The 12,158-nt window shown below is 41.7% G+C and overlaps 1 protein-coding gene and 1 long non-coding RNA gene across 12 annotated transcripts in view; one reads left to right on the top strand and one right to left on the bottom strand.

The window, feature by feature from the left end:
* Positions 1-12,158, bottom strand: part of TENM2 (teneurin transmembrane protein 2) — a 523,183-nt gene that overhangs the window by 451,123 nt on the left and 59,902 nt on the right. The gene's annotated exons all lie outside the window — the stretch shown is intronic.
* LOC123001700 (uncharacterized) overlaps positions 153-12,158 on the top strand; it is a 97,564-nt gene continuing 85,558 nt past the window's right edge. Inside the window, exon 1 of one of the 2 annotated variants that reach the window (XR_007191158.2) lies at positions 153-12,158. This exon is cut by the window's right edge and continues 58,551 nt beyond it. This is a non-coding gene — a long non-coding RNA (uncharacterized LOC123001700). The other variant, XR_008959234.1, reaches the window with a different exon arrangement.

The following is a 12,158-nucleotide window of genomic DNA, read 5'->3' as shown; positions in this document are numbered from 1 at the left end:
AGCCGAGAAGCCCGATGTGGGACTCGATCCCGGAACGCCGGGATCACGCCCTGAGCCGAAGGCAGACGCTTAACGACTGCACTACCCAGGCGCCCCCATCCTTTATTTTTAATATTAAAAAGTAATTAATTTAATGAGTCATCCGTCTGCTTATGAAAGTACACTTACTCATTGTAAAGAGTTTGAATAATACAGAAAGGAGAAAAGGAATTTCTGCTTCCAAAGAGACGCACTACTCACATTGTGGAGTCTATTTTTTCAGTTTCTCTCTCTCCCTACTAATGCACCACCTGGAGCTCCCCCAGGGAGCTTGAATTGGACTGGCTGGATTAGCCCATACTCTTCTCCCCTCGGTAAAACGTACCAACGTATCCAGAGCATGCAGCTTGTAGGCTGTTCTATAATAACTTTCTCCCCTTTTGTGCCTGCAACTTATGTTTGTCCCAAACCTATTTATGCCACTTGCATTTTAATCTAATTTCACAATTCAGCTAAATATAGCTTGAACCTATAAATGGTGTTAACGCAGAGCGTTTTCTTAAGTTCCATGCTTTGAAAAAAACTCCATGCATGCAAATTGCTCCAAACAATATTGTCAAATTAAGTATGGATACAACTGAAGAAAATTGATGGGGAACGTGTAAACATCTAGAAGGATTCAGGATTCAGACTTCTTTACAAGGCTTTTAATTTTCGCTTTATTTTGAAGAACCCAAATAGGAATTATACATGCTGAATGATGGGAGTGGTCTATTTAAGAAACAGGTCCACACTCTAAGAAAAAGCCTGGCCTTCCCCCTTAAGACCATGGTGGTGGTGGTGGGAGGAACTTTTCTACATTTTAAATTTATAGCTTATGTGTAGAGTGATTTTTTTTCCCCTGACTCTTTGCTTTACTGTTTTAGTTAAACCATCAATCACTTGGCTTGGTATATCCATGTAGGATATAAAGGCTTCTCTTTCTTTGTGTTTTTTGTTTTTTGGTTTATTTAATTTAAATATTTTATTTATTTATTTGTCAGAGAGAGAGAATGAGCGCACAAGCAGGGGGAGCAACAGGCAGAGGGGGAAGCAGACCCCTGCTGAACTGGGAGCCCAATGTGGGACTCGATCCCAGGACCGAAGGATCACGACCTGAGCCAAAGGCAGAGGCTTAACCAATTGAGCCCCCAGGCATCCCTAAAGGCTTCTCTTCTGTGTGTGTATGTGCGTGTGTGTGTGCGTGTGAGTGTTTTCACAAAACTAGGAACATACTACATACATTCCTTAGTAAGCTGCTTTTGTTTAACAATGTATTTAGAAATCTTTTCTATGCCATTAAATATTCTTACAAAATATAAAATTTCTTCAAAATCTTTTAACTTGTAGATATCATATTTAACCAATTCTCTCTGTTGCACATATAGAATTTCCCCTTCCTGCTCTTATAGTTTATGATATTTATTCGATAGTCACCGAGCATCTACTTAGCTGGCAGTCACCATGAAACAACTAATACACATTTAAACATAAATTTGAACACTGATTCTTTGGATAAATTCCTAGAAATAAATCCCCTGGTTTAAAAGATAACAGAGTTTTAAACCATATACTGCTATACTGCATTATCCTTACTCCAATATACCTGTTTCTCTCCCAGTCCCTGAGAATAGGGACCACGTCTTGTTTATCTTTTTATCCCCAGCACTGAACGTAGAATGTGCCCGGAGTAGGTACTCAAAAAATGTTTATTGAATCTTGAATAATGAATAGTCCTTGACTGAAGTACTTATTTACTAGAATTACAGATTTTTTTTTTCCTAAACACTCCTAGTAAAGTCAATTAAAAATCATTACTTGCATTTGTAACAGAAAGCAGGATAAGAGAAAATATCCAAAAGTGAAACCACTTTTGTCAAGGATGCATCTGAGGGCTTTAGTTAAACCTAGTTCTGAGTTACCAGCAGTTTGGAAACTCACCAATGCATCCCGAATCTCAGGAGAGTTTCCAGAAAGAGCTGGAAATTCTCAGGATAGAAATTTCATCTGCCGAGGGACCACACAAGCTGGTGTCCTGCTCCCTTTTCCTGGGAAGAAGACCCTAGGAGCTCTCACATTGGGCAGAAACCCCAGTGTGTCCTCTGGACTACTTGCTAATGGGGCAACATTCATTCTCTCGTTGGATGCACTGGAGAGACTACCACAGACATACGGTGTTAAAGATAGGTTTTAGAAGTCATTTCAGAGAAAATCATGGGTATATGGACTCACAGGCTTGCAGACTGCAGCCGACAGTCCTCCATTTTCTCACCCACCATTCCGTGCCGAATATATTGACATGGCATTTCGGAGACTTTGTATACCTCTCTTGATCCAATGACTGGATATTACCTAGAGTTTCTTCTCAGTAAATTGTGACTTCCCCATTCCCTTTCATAAGCCATATTGGACAACCAGGGCTGTTCATGTCCTAATTAAATGGACGTCTGTCTGTAAGGTATTTTTGTACTTCTAGAACTGATTACAACTAAGAAAGATGGTCCCTGATACACCTGCTGAGATGATAAGTAGCAAGATGAAGAATATAGCCCAGTTAACACCTGGGTCGGTGTTTCTCCAACTACATCTAAAGAAGACTATTGAGTAAACTTAGGTACCCAGAACTTTTGGTAACCAAAGTCAAGTTACCTCCAAGGCGTGCTAACTATCTCGAGCACTGTCAGACAGATACGTACACACCACGCTTCATCTCCAGAAGCTGCCCTCATCGTATCTCACCCACCTGAGAATCAAGCACACTTCCTTCCTTCCTTCCGTCCTTCTCTTTTTAAAATATCAAGGTGGCAATTGTTCTGATTGGCAAGTGGGGCAGCCCTTCTCGCAGCTCTGTAAGAACCCAGCTTCTGCTGTTGGCATGTGGGTCACCTGCTTCTTCTAGGCATGCCCTTAGATTAGTTAATTTGTTAGCTTGCTTGAATCACAGTCGAGAACCCTTCAGTTTTGGTTTGCAGCAATAAATTCAACTGACAGCTGAAATTTGGAACGCTCACTTAATATTGATTCTGAATGTAATAACAAGCGACATGACCTTTTGGATGGTGTAAAATATGGCCGCCACAACATCTGTGCCACATTTCTTGCTGTTTAGTAATATGCTGTAACAGCATGGAGCTGGCATTAAAGCTAAGCTTTATTATCAAGCAGATCACTCCATCTCTCTGGCTTCATTTTAAAAAATGCTTTCAGCTTCTGGAGCTGATATCGTGGCTAATACATGTTGCTGTTTTTGAGACCTAATTTCTCCTGCAGTAAGAAAGATAAAGATATCTGATGACCAAAAAGGAAGGCAGGGAAGAATAGGGAGGGTAAGAAAGGCTACCCGACACCCCAAATTTCAATGGACCAGAAAGTGATACAATCCACCATGACAGTAGCAGGGACACTAAGAATTCCCAACTGCGTCCTTGAAAAAGGTCTATGAAGTTGATGTCATTTAGTGATTCCCACAAGATGTGAAAATATCTTTCTTTTGCTCAGCCAACAACTGCCCCCCCATTAAAAAAAAAAAAAAGATGATTACCAGTGGTACTTGCCCTGACGCCTGAGAATCATTCTAATTTAGCATTGCCCTAGGAAATCCTAAACTAATTTTGCTAGGATGGATACAGGGATGCTTGCATCTGATTTACTCTCACTGTTTTTCTTTGAAGTCTTGGTATCTTTAAAACATTCTCCAAGTAGGCAGAACATCAATTTGTGCACTTTAAAAAATCCAATTTAAGCAGGTTAAAAATTGTCAAAATAGTCTAACCATATTTCTCTAACAGAATTTCCAACCATAGAGCACACACAAAAAATGCTAAACTTGAAAGCATTCTATCATTTCAATATATTCCATGGCTCAGACTGGCTTGCACAGGGTGAATAGTGAGGATTTAAATCTCTTTATCACAAGAGGCAGATCTGGACTCTGAAACAATACAGCATCTTTTCTCACTGTGGGGATATTCTGAGCCATTTCTGGAGGGTACAAGCAAAAAGTTTTAAATCCTTTTTCTCTGAAGGGAAGGAAAAAATTAAATCATATTTAGGAAGTCTTCTTCTCTGTAAAATATGCTTCCAAAATAAAAGACTTGTGAGTAGTTTCCAAGTGGCTAAACATATAGAAAATGGAGAACAGTTTTATTCGTTCTTCTGGTTGATAGGATACTAATTCTATTTAACATAGAAGCCTGGCTACGGGAAGCGCGGACACTTGGTACGCTGGCAATCTATCCCAAAGCAAATTATAAATAGGGCACTTTTGGTATTGGGACCTATAGAAGAGTGGGTCTGATACATGGCAAGTATTTTATTCAAAGAAAATACCAGGTCTAGTAGGTAATTGAAAACGTCAGACTTTAAAGTCCTAACACCAAATGAGAGAAGTTGGCCTTATGTACCATTTCCCCACGGAATGCTACGAGAACACCCATTAGGATTTACTTCCAGCAGAGTAGAGGGTCATGGTGCCTTAAAAGAAAAGAAAAGAAAAAAAAAAGCAACTAATCAATCCATATGTGAGCTGTCCTGATTGTGAGACGCTGGTGAGAAGAAAATCTCACACAATTGACAAGCCTTTAGGTAGATTTCCAAGACTGACAGGCAGCTATCACCGGTAATCCATGCTCTCTTCTCCCATTTAGATTCCAGAAATTATTAGGTTGTTTTTTTGACATATTATTTGTTCAAGTATTATTTCTTTGAGGAAAGATCAAAAAGGCTGGAGGCCACTCCTATATTCCAGGGAGCACATAGTTATTTATAAAGACCAAGCTCATTATTCATGCATTATAATGTGGGTAAATGTGATTGGATTCCTTTATTGACAGCAGCCTATGCCAGATGGCTGAAATGCCACTTTCATTTCAGGAAGAAAGGAAGCCTTCACAGCAAAGAGGAAGCCTGGAGTTGCAAGGTAAAATCGTTCTTAATTATCAGTCCCTGGCAATGTATGGCCCCCACGACATTTAGGCGTTTATGACTCGAAAGTGAACTTGAAACTAAGGACTTTTCCAATACAAAGTCCACTATTAAAAGCAGAGTACAAATGGCCATGGGTTCGAGGGACTGTAAGGGGAGCTGGACCCAGATAATCAAAAAACATGCCAGCTTTAAGATGAGTTTTTGGCTCTGGGCTTAGAATGAATCAATCCCCAAACTTGGCAAGCTATAATTAATTCCAGGAGTGTATCACTCATCTGTGTAGTGGCTGCTCCCTCAAATAGAGATCTTATAAAACTCTCCCTGGTGAAATCAGCGAAGCCATCAGACATAGCCATATGTTCAAAGCTCAGAGAGGATTGGTCATGAGGCAGTTGTCCATGGATTGAGATGTCAACTGCCCAACAAAATTTTAGTAGCATAGGTTGAGAGCCTCAAGGCTGTTTTAACTGTTACCAAGAAAACAATAAATAAATAAATAAATAAACAAACAAACAAACAAAGCAGACACAAAAACCAAACTCTTCGAACATTTACATCTTCTCCTTTTTTTCTCATCTGGTAATTGACTTCGCAGGGGTACTGGGCTAGCCTTGTGGAGAGCACCCACTGAGGCCGACAGAAAGGATCAAACGACTGGGAGAAAGAAGTGCTCACGCAGACAAGGTAAACAGGCATGAATTGGGTTATCCCGACATCCTCCGCTGAGGTGGGATTCACAGCTAATCTGATTATATGAATATTACGAGCCACTAAGTATCTTTCCGCAGCAATTACCAAGCTTTGGTGCATAAAAAAGGGCATTTTCTTTAGTGCTGGGCTCATCTATCAAGCGTTCAGCTTCAATGCAAAAGTTGGAGAGAGACACAGACAGACAGACTGAAGTGGGCGTGTAATGTACCAGGGTTTCTCCTCTCCCCTCCCCTCCCCCTTACCTTTCCTTTTCCGCTCTTCTATTAAAGATGGAAGAATGATTTTTATTCCTTAAATACCTTGAAACCATTTTTAAATATAATACTGTTTTTGCTCCCTTTAAATTCTTTTGGAATCACAACTTGGTACCAGCTGCAAAAGCTACGCCATCCTCTCTCAGCCATGGCACCGCCCAGTGTGACCAAAAAACATTCGAGCCCTTATTTCTACGCCGCCGCCTGAGGCCTAGAGACCTAAGATTTGGGGTAAAGGTGACAATGGCTGTGTAAAAGTTCATCCGTGTTCCCTCTTGAGTCTGCCAGCAGTTAGCATGGATTTTTTGTGATGCGAACCAAACCATCATCGGCCTTAAGTAAGAGACTCTACACAAAGACCACGTCGGCAATGGATGACAACACTGAGTCAAAACTCCTGCAAATGTGAGGGATGCGTCTTAGAGAAGAAGCACAACATATTGGTCATAGGCTCAGGCTATGGGCTTCACTCTTACACCTGCCACTTCCTAGCTGAGGAATGACATTATTTCACCACTTTAAGCTGTAACATGCTGAGGCATTAGGAAAACAGTATCCGTAGTACCCACTATTGTGCTAGAGTTGGTTTAAAAGGTCACGATGAAACTCCTACCATATCCTAGGTAAACTCATCCTGATCACTTCTCGAGAATTATTTTGGACGTGGCTTTCCCTGGCTTCAGCCACCCAGGACTTCTCTCAGTTGCTCACCTGGTCACGCGCCCACTTGTCACACACCAAAGGTACCCTGCTTCTCTTGCCTGAGATGTTCTTTCCTAGTCGCTAAGCCTTCATTGTTCTGTTCAGTTGGCCCTTCCTCAGAGGAAAGCTTCAGGGATTCCCATGATGACATCACCTCCTCTCTAGTCCCTAGAATGGCAGCTGTGTGAGGCAGGGACTGTGCCTGCCTTTGGTCATCATTCCATTCCCAGCTAGGGGCTGAGGACTTGAAACGTAGTAAGAACTCCATAAATATTAGTTGCTATCATGAGGCTCTGTGTTAGGTTTTAAGAGCAGAGGTTGGGAAAATCTCATGTCCGTCCTCGGGGATTGCTATGCACTAGGAAGGCAAGCAGTGGCACAGTTTTGGTGACTTTGAATTTTTCAGGTGGACATGATCTCCACCAGCTTGTGAGTTTAAAGAGCAACACTGTTTGCTGCAAAATGCATCAGAATCCAACGTACACCTGTACTGAGCTGTGATCATTGCCAGGCATCCTGGGCTTACTGGCCATTGTCTTGAAAGCCATCCCTCAAGGTGCGCCATCCTTGTATTCATAGGCAATAGCTCAGGAATTAGTATTCAAGTTAGATCATCTCTCTGCAAATCCAGTGGCTAAATACATATTTTAATTGAGCCCAGGAGTGTTGACTTGCAGACACGGGGTAGAAAAAAATCACTAGAAAAATGGCAAGTGGAAGCAGCCTTTTACCTTTGAATGGAATGTGATACTTACAAAACATCAATAACAATTTTCTATTGGGGAAAAGCCTGCGGCAAGAATAACCTGCTTAGGTTTTTAAGCTGCAACTCAACAAAAAATTAGTGTTTCTTTTTCTTTAGAAAACAAAACTGCCGTAGTAAGCCAGGTAAGGTAACTTTAACTGGATGAAATATAATGTAATGAGTTGTCTGTGATGTGAAGATATGGGAATTGTCATTAGCCACTGAAAAGTCTCCCATGTCCAAAATGATGATTGGGGCGGGGGTGGGGGGAGTCACAGTGATTAAAATGGACAATATAAATATAGTAAGAAACAGAATGACCAGAGGGGGTGAGGATATGCCTCTGTTAAATACCAAACTTGTTATGGACTAAGATTTCTCATCTCATTTGTACAGGGTAGATATACACCCAAATTTATCATGGACACCAAGCACTCCATAAACTATACATCATTCTGCCTGTTAATTTCAATGTCATATATACATGTTCACACAAAAATGACTTCAGTGTATCTCTCGCTCTGTCTATACGATGCCTTTACATACATTTATTTTCATACATAATGTCTTTCTCATGGCAATATTATTTGTGGTTCACTGATGGTAACAGCTAACATTTACTGAGCACTTTTTCTAAGATAGGAACTGTTCCAAGAGCCCTTTTTTTTTTTTTTAAGATTTTATTTGAGAGCGAGCGAGAGAGAGGGCGAGCATGTACATGTGAGCAGGGAGGGGCAGAGGGGGAGGGAAAGGGAGAAAGACTCTGAAGCAGACTCTGCACTGAGTGCAGAGCCCAGGCACAGGGCTCAATCCCACAACCTCGAGATCATGACGTAAGCCAAAACCAAGAGGCAGATGCTTAACTGACTGAGCCACCCAGGCGCCCAAAAGCTTTACATTTATTATCCTACTTGTCACAAGGACCTCGTGAGATAAGTGTAACCATTGTCCCCATTTTGTAGATGAGGCCAGTGAGGTTTGGGGAGCTTCAGTAAATCATCTAAGGTCATAGAGCCATTCAGGGGCTTTGCTGGGATACATCCCAGGCAGCTGGACTGTGGAGTTCTGGACCCGGCCACTACTCTCCACCATATTGTAACCTCTTGGTTCAGACCATTTTGGGAACATCCCAAACAAATACAACGACACTCCTGTGGGCTTTGGAGGCTCCGCGAGAAGCCAAATATGGCCCTTCCATAGATCATTAAGTCTTATATGGAGTTTCTGCTCATAACAAACATTTTCTTAATAATCTAGTTATTTTTCAAACTCTAAGGCAGTAGTGTGAGATGCCACTAAAATTGGGTGGATTTTCAGTTTTTTAAAAATAAACCTTATCAACATTCTTAACCTTTCTAGTGGGCTTTCCAACTGCTTGTTTCTGTACCACGTAATTATCACATAAAGAACTACCTACTTATGCGGAAGCAAGAAAGAGAAAACAAAACAAATGGAAAACACAAACATAGGCATGTTTGTTGTTTCATATTGAGGGTTATTTAGCTTGGATAATAAATCATTACAATGAATGTCAACACCGCACAGGGGAAAGGGAGTAGTTAGTTGCTTATGCTAATGGAAGACGTGCATTACTAATAAGGAAGAGAATGAACAACTCTAGCCACACACTAGTTATCACTGCAAATCACAAAGACAAGCCATGCTCACACAGAGCATATGACTGCTACATGACAGTACAGGCAAATATTCACACGTCAACAGCAATAGCTCCCATACTCCATCCAAGACTATTGAAGAGTTTAAAAATAAAGCTCTCCTTGTCATGCACCAAGATGTCAAGTTTAAACACATCTGCCAGTCAAAGGGATTTTGCCAGTCTTTACCCCCATAAGTGTGGTCTAAAGGCTTCGAGTGTATTCTAACTATAAAGAACTGTGATGTTATCCATCAATATCCTGTAGCTTTCCCCTTTAGTGTAGGTCTCAGATCCACAGAGCCTCCACATCTGTATTGCCACTAGTCCACCACTGTCTTAATACTGAACTATATAGCAATGACCTCCCATCTGTCTGCCTTACTGTTCTCTTGCCTCCTTTCTCTAGCATAAAATAGTGTGAGCTTTCTTGGTAGCTCTTCAATTGTGGTAAAATAGAACATAGTATTTCCCGTTTTAACCATTAAGTGTACCGTTTTGTGGCATTATGTAAATTCACATAGTTGTGCGACCATCACCACCACCCAACTTTAAGAACTTTATCATTTTTCCAAATGGAAACTCTGGCTCCATTAAACACTAACTCCCCATTCTGCTTCCCCCAGCTCCTGACGACTGTCATTCTACTTTCAGTCCTTATGAACTTGTACTCTAGGTACCTCGTAAGTATGGAACCCTATAATATTTGTTTCTGAATCTGGCTTATTTCACTTAGCGTGAACGTCTTCCAGGTTCACCATGTTGAGGCATGTGGCAGAATTTCCATCCTTTTTAAGGCTAAATAATATTTCATTGTGTGTATATGCTGCATTTTGGTTATGTATTCATCTGTTGAGGGATAATTGTTTTATTTCCCCCTTTTAGCTATTGTGTATAATGCTGCTAAAACACGGGCATCCAAATATCTGAGTCGTTACTTTCATTCTTTTGGGAATATACTCAGAAGGGGAATCACTGGATCAGATGGTCATTCCATGTTGGATTTTTTTGAGGAACCACCACATTGTCTTCTCCAGAGCTATGCTATCTTATATTCCCAGCAGCCATCATAAGGGTTCCAATTTCTCTACAACCCTGCCACACTTGTTATATTTTTTTCATACAGTTTTCAAAGATAGAAACTGAACGCAAACACTCCCTTTCACGGCTTCTAACTGCACGTAGGATAAAATAGTCAATGCCTTAGCATGGCCTGCAAGGCCCTATATGATGTGTTCTCTGCAAAAACCTCTTTAATTCCATCTCCTCCCACTCTGCCTCTTTGTTTTGCACTAGACATGCTCATCTCCATTTAATTTTTCAAACATGTCGGATTCTTCCCCAGGTCAGGATCTTTGCACATACGAATTGCTTCGTCTCGAAAGCTCTTTCTCCCTCTATTTCCAAGGCTGGCTTGGCCTCATCCTTTCTGTTTCAGCACCAACAGAACTAGTGATTTTCCTCTCCATAATTCCCTCTCTTCTTTTCTTGCTCTTTCCCTACATAGCACTAGGATCAATGGGCAATTTCGATCTTTCTGCTTGTGTATTTTATTGTTCATCTCCATACCTAGGTAGAAATCCTCTGGGAGAAGAGCCCAGATCTTGTTGCTCACTGTTGCGTCCCCAGAGTCATGCAAAGTGCCTGGCACACAATAGGTAGTCCGTGAATGTCAATTACATTTACGAGCGAAGTACAGAAAAATCCAGGCCCACAAACAGAACTCGGTAGAAGGCCCCAGTGATAACCTCACTCAGTTCTGGGAAAAGGTTGGAAGGAACACATCCCATGCAGATATTCATCAGCCCTGGCAACAGGCACTGTGTGTCTTTGGCCTAAAAACCCACACATCTCAATAACAATGGGATCAATTTTGACATTAACACGAATATTACCAAAGCCCAAGAGATACATTTAAATTCACCGAGCTCTGAGGCAGATAATATAAAAGCTCTAACTTGCTCTCTAGAAACAAGAAACTTTCATTTATGGCTTCCCAGCTCTTGCAAATCCTGCCCATTAGGCCAAAATAGTGCATTTTACACAGGATGCAAGATCATACAAGAGACTGATGTAATACTCAGGCACAAAACCAGCTGGCAGATTTACCACTGAAATCCCCTCTATTCAGAAGGCACAAATCAGCCTGTGATGCCCTTCTTGACAGATTCCTGCGTGTTCCTCATTAGGGATAGATGAAAGAAGACAACCCAGCCTTCAGGGCTCAACTCCACCTCCCTGCATTTGCATACTCAGTCATTTGTAAACGGAAAGAAACACATCCCCACATTTGCCCAGAGGTGTCTGTTTATTCAGAAAGGTGACTTCTGACATTGACAATAATGTCAGTTTTCCATCTGCATATTTTAAGGTAATGCACCCTTCCTTTAAGTGCTTTCAGTTCAGCTTCTTGGTTTCCCTCTTTCAATGAGCACAGTGACACCCAGACCTCTAGGTCTCAATTTGAATAACTTTCTGGGAAAAGTGAAAAATGCAGTAAGGCTTCTCACCAGCCCAAGGACAGGCGCTCGGGTTGCTAAAAAGTGAGCACTGATACGATAGTCCTTTCATCTTCCTTAGCCCGCCATACTCGACTAGCTAAGGGCTAAAAGGCTCACCCCAGGCTGTGGATGAATCCTTCTCTAAAATGTGGTTTATCCCTGGAGATCTCTCTGGAACATGTGCACAGGTAGCTGAGCGGTTCATCAGCATAGCAATTTGCCCGGTCAGCTCCATCCATCAGAGCAGAGAAGTGCGGCTGGTGGAAGGGAGACTCGTGGGAGAGCTCCCCGCGGGCAGGTAGAGAAGGCACATTCATCCAGAGATCATAAATATGCATCTTGGCCCTCATCTTCTCTGCATGAGGGTGATAGAATGAAGAGGGCAAAGACGCAATCCTCCTGGCCCATAGTCTCCAAGTGCCCCTATTCCACCCAAAAAAGTGCTCTCTTTGGATCTAAAACGGCAGGCAAATTTGCCACGTGTGACTCGGTGGGCTGACCGAAACACAAAGGAAAGAGAGCACACTCTTCCCAGCTTCCAGATCGCAAAGCTCACGAAATCACAGCCAACAGAGGTTTACTTCTCGAGAAGCTACTCCTTGCCAGGTGGAATGCGACAATGAGTAAGACAGCATCTCGCTCCTTGG

This window comes from Ursus arctos, unplaced genomic scaffold (genome assembly GCF_023065955.2).
Source record: "Ursus arctos isolate Adak ecotype North America unplaced genomic scaffold, UrsArc2.0 scaffold_15, whole genome shotgun sequence".
NCBI classification, from domain to species: domain Eukaryota; kingdom Metazoa; phylum Chordata; class Mammalia; order Carnivora; family Ursidae; genus Ursus; species Ursus arctos.
The sequence above is the reverse complement of the archived record's forward strand: the minus strand, read 5'-3'. Positions and strand labels throughout refer to the sequence as shown.